Source organism: Rattus rattus, chromosome 3 (assembly GCF_011064425.1).
Source record: "Rattus rattus isolate New Zealand chromosome 3, Rrattus_CSIRO_v1, whole genome shotgun sequence".
NCBI classification, from domain to species: Eukaryota; Metazoa; Chordata; class Mammalia; order Rodentia; family Muridae; genus Rattus; species Rattus rattus.
Window position 1 is genome coordinate 51,976,815 of NC_046156.1, and position 8,764 is coordinate 51,985,578.

Below are 8,764 nucleotides of genomic sequence, written 5' to 3' on the forward strand. Positions count from 1 at the left end.
TCTATTTACCTTAAATATATACAAAATTTATTTCAAATCTCTTCATATTGTACACTTTAAATAAATACAGTGTAAATAGTTTAAAAATTATCTAAATTTATCAACTTGGATATAGATGTCTCCTGAGAGACATAGCCAGAGCATATCAAATACAGAGGTGAATGCTAGCAACAAACCACTGAACTGAGAACGGGATCCCCACTGGAGGAATTAGAAAAAGGATTGAAAGAGTGGAAGGGGCTTGCAACCCTACAAGAACAACAATGCCAACCAACCAGAGCTCCCAGAGACTAAACCACTACCAGAAGACTATATATGGATTGACCCATGACTCCAACTGCATATGTAGCAGAGAATGGTCTTGTTGAGCACTAATGGAAGGAGAAGCCCTTGGTCCTGCCAAGGTTCGAGCCCCAGTGTAGGGGAATGTTGGGGGGGAGGGGGTGTATGGGGAGGAGAACAATGTTATAGAAGAGGAGGAGGAGATGAGATAGGGGACTTATGTCTGGAGAAACTGGGAAAGGGAATAACATTTGAAATGTAAATTAAAAATATCCAATAAAAAAGAAGAAAAAATTAAAAATTATTACTTATCTAAACACACACACACACACACACACACACACACACACATATATATATGTTACTGTATTAACTGTAATTTGTAACAGAGCTCTAGACCTTTGCTCAACTGCTTCCCTGATAGAAATACCATTCAGGCCATAAAACTCAGCATGCAGACAGTACTACATGCCAAAATGAAGACATAACCCATCAAAATTCATAGTTATAGGATAATCTACAAAGTACTAACCTTGCCTTTTCACTTCTGTAGTCTGTTTCTGACTAAATGTCTTGTTGCCTGAAGTATATTAATTCAGGATATGTTTTTTGTGCTTAAAAGATCACCCCAAGAACTGATCAGTTTGTGGTACACTGGGATCCCAAACTCCCAGTGTATTTGCAGGCTGGCCAATTAAAAACTTTCTGTTGGTTTAAAAAAGTGGAGTACAGAGGTAAATAGAGAATTCTCAACCAAAGAACCCAGAATGGCCAAGAAGCACTTAAAGAAATGTTCAACAATCTTAGTCATCAGGGAAATGCAAATCAAAACGACCCTAAGATCCCACCTCACACCAGCCAGATTGTCTAAGATCAAAAACACAGGTGATAGCAGATGTTGGTAAGGATGTGGAGGAAAAGGACTGCATGCTGGTAAAACATGTGGAAATCAGTCTATTGGTTCCTGAGAAAATAGGAAATCTACCTGAGGACCCAGCTATACCACTCCTGGGTATATACTCAAACAATGCTCCACATGCTCCACTATGTCCATAGCAGCCTTATTCCTATTCTTATTTCATAGCCAGAAGCTGGAAAGAACCCAGATGTCTCTCGAAAGAAGAATGGATGCAGGAAATATGGTACATATTCACAATGGAGTACTACTCAACTATTAAAAACAATTTCATGAAATGCATAGGCAAATGGATGGAAGTAGAAAAATATCATCCTGAATGAGGTAACACAGACACAAAAGAACACACATGGTATGTACTCTCTAATAAGTGGATATTAGCCCAAAAGTCTACCATGCTCACTATACAACCACAGAACATATGGAGCATAGAAGGAAGGAAGACCAGAGTGTGAATGCTTCAGTCTTGCCTTGAGGGGGAACAGGACAATTGTGAGAGGTGGAGGGAAAGGGGTACCTGAGAGAGGGAAATAATGGGGAGGAAATGAGGATGGCAGTGTCAGAATTGGGAGGAGATGTGAGAGAGGTACAGGGGGTCAGGAAATTGAACAAAAATATGCAGCAGGGGTATGAGGAACTGGGGTTAACCACCGGAGGGTCCCAGACACCAGGGAAATGGAAGGTTCCCAGGACCCAGTGGAGATGACTTTAGCCAAAATGTGCAGAGAAGGGGGAGATAGATCCTGTAGAGACCTCCTCCAGCAGATAGTCATGGACCCTGGTGGAGGAATGGGGGCACCCACCCATCTGTCATCTTTGGACAGAAATGTTCCTGTCCAAAGGAAGAACAGGGACAAAAAAATGGAACAGAGACTGAAGGAAGGGCCTACCAGGGACTGCCCCACCTGGGGAATCCATTATGTCTGCAAACACCAAACCGAACACTGTTGCCCTGGTCAAGAGGTGCTTGCTGACAGGAGACTGGAGGACTTCCTGAGAATGTCCAGCCAGCAACTGACCAATATAGATATGAATGTTTGGAGCCAGCCATCAGACTGGGTTCAGGAACCTGGTAGGGGAGCTGGCGGAAGGACTGGAGTAGTGGAGGGGGATTGAAACCTCATTGAAGAACAACATAGACTGACCTGACCACCAAGTTCTTTTAGAGTCTAGACCACCAACCAAGGAGTGTACCTGGAGGGATCCATTGCTCCAAATATATATGTAGCAGAGGATGGCCTTGCTTGACAGCAGTGTGAGGGGAGGCCTTTGGTCCCAGGGCGGCTTGATACCCCAGCTAGGGGGATGCTGCAGTATTGAGGGTTGTGGTGGGTGGGGGAGCTCTCTCATACAGGCAAAGGGTAGGGGGACAGCTGATGTGGGATGGGGAGCTGGTGGAGGGGGTAACAGGGAAGTAGGATATCGTGGGATGGGGGCTTGGTGGAGGGAGTAACCAGGAAGTAGGAGGGAGGAACCTGGTGGGTTAGGGGAGGCAGAAAGGAAAGGGAAAACATGATCAGGTATTGATGGGGGGGACAGGAGTGAAACTCTGAGTGCCAGCAAAATGAATGGAAACAGGTAGGAGGCGGGGACCCTCTAGAAAGTATCAAAGATCTAGGAGGAGAGAAAGACTCTCAGGACTCAAAGGGAGGGACACTAGATAGCCCAACTATGAGGAGAGGAAAGTTGTAGAGTCCACCTCCAGGAGAAAGATAGGGCATCAAGTGGAGGCATGGGGTTGCCATTCCACAGTCAAAAACTCTGATACAGAATTGTTCCTGTCTAAAAGAACCGCAGGGACAAAAAAGGAAGAGACACTGAGGGAAAGGAGGTTCAGTGATCAGCCCAAATTTGGGTCCATCTCAAGGGGAGGCTCCAAGGTCTGACACTATTACTGATGCTATGGTGTACTTATAGACAGGAATCTAGCATGACTGCCCTCTGAGAAGTCCAACAAATTCGTGACTCAGACAGACACAGATACTTACACCCAACCAACGGACAGTAGTCAGGGACCCCTGTGGTTGAGTTAGGGAAAGGCTGAAAGAAGTTGTTGGGTAGGGTGACCTCATAGGAAGACCAGCAGTCTCAACTAACCTGGATCTCCAAGATCTCTCAGACACTGAGCCACCAACCAGGCAGCATACATTAGCTGGTAAGAGTTGACCCCCAAGACATATATAGCAGAGGGCTGCCTGGTCTGACCTCAGAGAAAGAAGATGCACCTAGCCCTGGAGAGACTTGAGGTCCCAGGGAATGGGAAGCCTGGCAGGGTGGCAATGGGTGGAGACATCCTCTTGGAGACAGGGGAGGAGGAATGGGATGAGGAACTGTTGAAGGGTGGACCAGGAGGGGGATAACAACTGGACTATAAAAAAGATTAAAAATAATTAAAAATAAATATTTACCTTTCTTAATTCAGTGACCAGAAACCACTGTCTTCTGGCAAGCAACACCTGCTGTTTAACAGTAAGGGATTAAGTAAAGACTTGTTTATCTGGCTCTTTGTTCTCCTCTTATAGGTCACTCTCTGATTTAGATAGTGGCTCTGAGTTCATTAACTCTTTGGGAGCCAGAGAAAGCCACTCTCACAGAGAAAAACACCCTGAATCTTTATTGCTGAGAGAAAAAGGGGGGACCCTTTCCTATTGTACCTTTTTATACTTTCTCAAAATGGGGGCATGAATGAGAGAAGATAATATGTGTGTGTATGTATGTACATATGTGTAAGGATCACTAATCCAAATTTAGGATGTATGAAAAACTATGTGGAAATATATTACTCAGTAACCTAATACACATAATTTCTCACAATAATTTTATTAATTATTTAAGAATTTCACATCACAAACTCCTAGCACTCTATTTCCTAGTCCTCCAAGGTCTGCCTCCCCACCCTTATGACCTTCCCACCCAAACAGAAGAGGAAGAAGAAAAGGAGGAGGAGAAGAAGAAGGAAGAGGAGGAAGAAGAGTAGGAGGAAGACTAGGAAGAAGAAGAGGAGAAGGGAATGGGACCAATACACTCACAGAGTATTATTGTCAAATTCCTGATGGCCTGCCCTAAAGGAAAACTTAATCCTTCCCTACTTGGATCCCCATGAGAATCCATTAGTTGTAGAGAGCCACACTTCAGCATCCTGAGTAGTTTTTAGGAGTTCTCTTTGATGGTTTTCTGTTTAGGCTGTTGCTTTCTAAAGGGGTTGCAGTGCAATGGGAGTAGGGGTTGTCACAGAAGCTTTCTATGTTCATTTTTCACAACTATAATTCTGATGTCATCAATACAATGGGAAAAGTAGCCTCAACACCCTTTACCGTCAGGGGGAACACTGATCATGACTTCCACATGGTTTCTGGTGATAGCACAGATCATGGATTTCCACATGGTCTTCCATATCAGCTTTCTGATACAGACACCAACACAGTCCTCTGCTGCTACACAGACCACAGACGCCATCATAGTCTTTGTCAGCAGCACAGGCCAAAGGCATAAACATAGTTTCAGATGGAAACACAGGACACTCACATCAACAAGCCCACACCCTCTCTCAAGTAACATGGCTTCAGGCAGCAGTACAGACCAGGGACATTAACATGGCCTTTAGAGGTGGTAGGGGCCTCAGATATCATCATAGGTTCTTGCTGCAGTTGAACCATGAACACAGACATGACCCTCACTTTTGACAAGGACTATGGACATTAGCATAGCCTCAGGAGGCAGCTAGAGCAGGGACATCTGAATAGTCTTCATGCTAGAGACATCAACATGGCTCCCAGGTTCTGGAAGACTGTGGACATCTGCACGAACCTTGAACTTCAACAGGGCCTGGGGCAGCAGACCGCAGATATCCAAGTAGCCTTCAGTGATCGCATAGACCAGAGAGGCCTTTTGAAGAGGTATAATCCAGAAAATGAGTAATTCTTCATCTTGGACATCTGTTTGTTGCTTAGAAGCAGAGCAATCATGCATCTGGGCAGTATGTTGGGGCTGAGTCAGAGTGCAAGCTCCGGGCTTTCTCTCATACCTATCACCACCTTTGAATCTCTAGTTCCACCTCTCTCCACTGATCTCTGTTCCATTCCTTTACCTTTCCCACCTCTCTATTTAATATTTGTTTATTGTAGTGGCATTGGAAACTGGAGTGTGTAATACAGCATTTCATATGTATAACATACACACATACATACATGCATGCATGCATACATACACACATACATATCACACACACACACCACACAACATGCATGCACACACACATACACACACAGACAGGGTGTCAGGGGCAGTTTTTGTGTCAGTTCGTTGCCCTCAATATGATGTCTGCCAACCTGAAGCTCACCAGGCTCGACTTTTATGCTGTGGCCTGCTGGCAGTACTGCTGCCCCACACTCTGTCCCCTAGGAGGACAAGAGGTGTGGGCAGCTCCAGCAGCTCCATGTTAGAGGCTGGTTGCCCTTTGAGCCTAGGGGTAGCCCTATTCAGCAGTGACCTGTTTCTGCAGGAGCATCAGTCTGGCACACATCTCCCTGTGTTTTGTGTCAGTAGCCCCAGGGCTCATCAAGAACAACTTGCATTTGTAGTCTGGGTACAGATTTATAATTCTCTGCCATCTTTCCATCCAATTTTGTGACTCCACAATTTAAAAGTGTCTTCTCACAAGACTTGTTTTCCTCCCACTTAGTTGTTTTGGAACTATTGCTTGTCCTACAGACTCCTTTTCTGCTTCTCTATCACCCCTCAGAGCCTTCATGGGGCTCTCAGATTCCTTGGATCTCTGTGGCTTTTACTGCCACTTTTTTTTTTGGTTCTTTTTTTCGGAGCTGGGGATTACTGCCACTTTTTTATTGTTTCATTTATTTACATTTTAAATGATACCCTTTTCTGGTTCCCCCTGTAAGAGTTCTTCACCCTAGCAACCCTCCTCTGAGAGGGTGCTCCCCGCCTCCTCACCTGCACACCCAAAGCTCCCCATTACCTGGGGCATTGAGTCTCTACAGGACAGCACATCCTCTTCCACTAAGGTTAGACAAGACAGTCCTCTACTACCTATGTGCAGGGGACCATGAGCCAGCCCATGTATGCTTTTTGGTAAATGGCTTCGTCTCTGTGAACTCTGTGGGGTCTGAGTTAGTTGATACTATTGTTCTTCCTGTGGAGTTACAATCCCTTTCAGCTCCTTCAATCCTTCCCCTAACTCTTCCATAGTAGTTTCCACTGACACTTTTGTGCTTTTCCTAAAGATCTCATGTTTGTGGATGATGTTTCCAGAAGCCATAGGTTAAATGAACAAAAATTTCAGTCCTAACCATGGGATATTTCCTATGGTTGTAAATCAGGAAGGCCATGATAGTCCCTGAACAATTCAGGCTATTGCCATTGCTCTTGGTCACCCACTAGAACTAGATTGTTAGATCTTTTTGCTGAAGAAATTACATCCTGTGTCTGTAGGGCACAGAGAAATCAAGTTGGAACTAGGCTGGAAACGTCCAGCTTTCATATTGTGCTGTGTAGGTTGTTGGTGAAGAAAAGCTCTTCCTTTTACAAGCAGTAGGAGATATATGCTTTAATACTGATCTGTCAGGCAAGATGGTTCATTAGTACCAGTGTGAGGTGACTGTTATGGGGTTAACCAGTGGCGTTGTGGTTGGATTTGAGGGCAGTATTACAGGAGAGCATTTATGTTTGGTGCAAATCAAGAGTTTGGAAAACCTGTTTCTATTGTTTTGCAAAATGGAAATGGTGTCAAACTGCCTTCTAAATGTTTATGTTTATAGCTATGAATTAGTGCAATAGTCAGGAATAATGAATAAAACATTTTGTCTAAAGTAGAAATCTGCTAGAAGGAATGGTAAATCAGGATTAATTTCCCACTCATAAATTCTTAAACCAAATTACCTTATAGTTTTAACACTTAAGGAAAGGAATAGAGAGAATGTTTAGGAAGCAACCTTTAAAGAGGAAAAGTTCTTTAGGCACAGATTGTACCTTTCACAGATTGTGAAAGTTCCTTAAAAGAAAACAAAAGAAAAGCAGCTAATCATTTCCAAGGGTTTTTGATGTTTACTTTCTAATAACATTCTTTTACGCCAGGCATGAAATGTCCACAAAATGAAACAACTTCAGTATATGAACAGGTGTTTGTCCACCTTGGGAACTGCCAAAAAAGCAATTAAGTTTCAAGGTTGTTTCTGTTGGTCTACATGACACTTTTAAGGGGACATGGTGTTATTTTGTCCATATAGGTCAGGAAAGGTGATGATAGAGGTGAGAAATCTGAGCAGGTATGTCTGCAGGGGAGATCTGTGAATTTAGTGATTAGTCATGCACACATTTTGCTTAAGCCCTGACCTTTTAGAAACCCTTGTGATAACTAGGCACTCAGGTGGTATAAAAAGCCATTTGAAGTTCTGCTGGAGCAGTACTGAAGACAACATGGCCAAGCTCATTCTTGTCACAGGTGAGTCTGTAGTCAGAGCTAGACCTTTGGCCTTGCTGTGTGTCCTTTCCTCTTAGGATCTCATAACCAGGAAACAGTCAGTGTGTGACACCTCTGACCTTTTCATTTCTTTCTTCTCATTGCAAATGTTCTTTCCTCGTACGATCAGCCTTTCTCTTGCTCTCTAGCATGGTGCTAAAAGAAAGTCTCATTGTCTTTCAGTACTTGTCTTTTTTTCTGTCATTTCTAGCCATTCATTTTCCCTACACATCTTCCTGTACTACCTGCCTTAAATTGCTATTATGTTTATTTACTTCTCTGTAAGTAGGAAAGAGCTCCTTTGGAGATAAAACAAGAACAAAACCAACCAACCAACCAACCAAACAAACCAGTAGCAATATATATAGAGATATGCAAGTTTGCTTTGCTTTCTTTTGAATTATTTATTTTCTTTTATAATCCTGCTGAGATAATGACAACATGTCACTCCCAGACATTGCATAAGTGGTTGATTTAGTAGTTCCTTAGAGCCAATTCATGTCTAAAACTTACAAGCTACTCTAAATTTGTGTTTTAAAAACTTTGTTATGCTCTGAAGCCTTTTTCAAAGGTATTCTAAAGCCTGGTATACAAAAGATGCTGAGATAAGTGGCCCAGTTCTCTTGACAGTGATTCAAACTTGTGGTCCCCACACTCAAGTGGCACGAAGTTCTCTAGATCCAGGGCAGCTTCACTCAGAGTAGGCATCACATTTACAAAAATTATGGTGCAGAATGTAGAATAGGATAGTGACCATTTTTGACCAAGTGGTAAAGTGGAGATCAAAGAATGTTTACTGAAAAGATCACCCCTTTACACAACTGCAAAGTTTCACTTGGGCTGCCACAACACATGGTAAGCAGGATGGGCCATAAAGCTCTAGAATTATATCCTAGACGATTCAGGCAACTGCTTCAGAATAAATATCTGTTTTCTCTTTCTAGGTCTGGTTCTTCTGCTGAATGCTCAGCTGGGTAAGTTACTGATTCCATGTTTTACTTTTGACAAAACAATTAACTACCATAAAACTTAAATATCTTAATTTGTACAATGCAACTGTCTGATTAATAAAATTAAGTAAAAATACATTC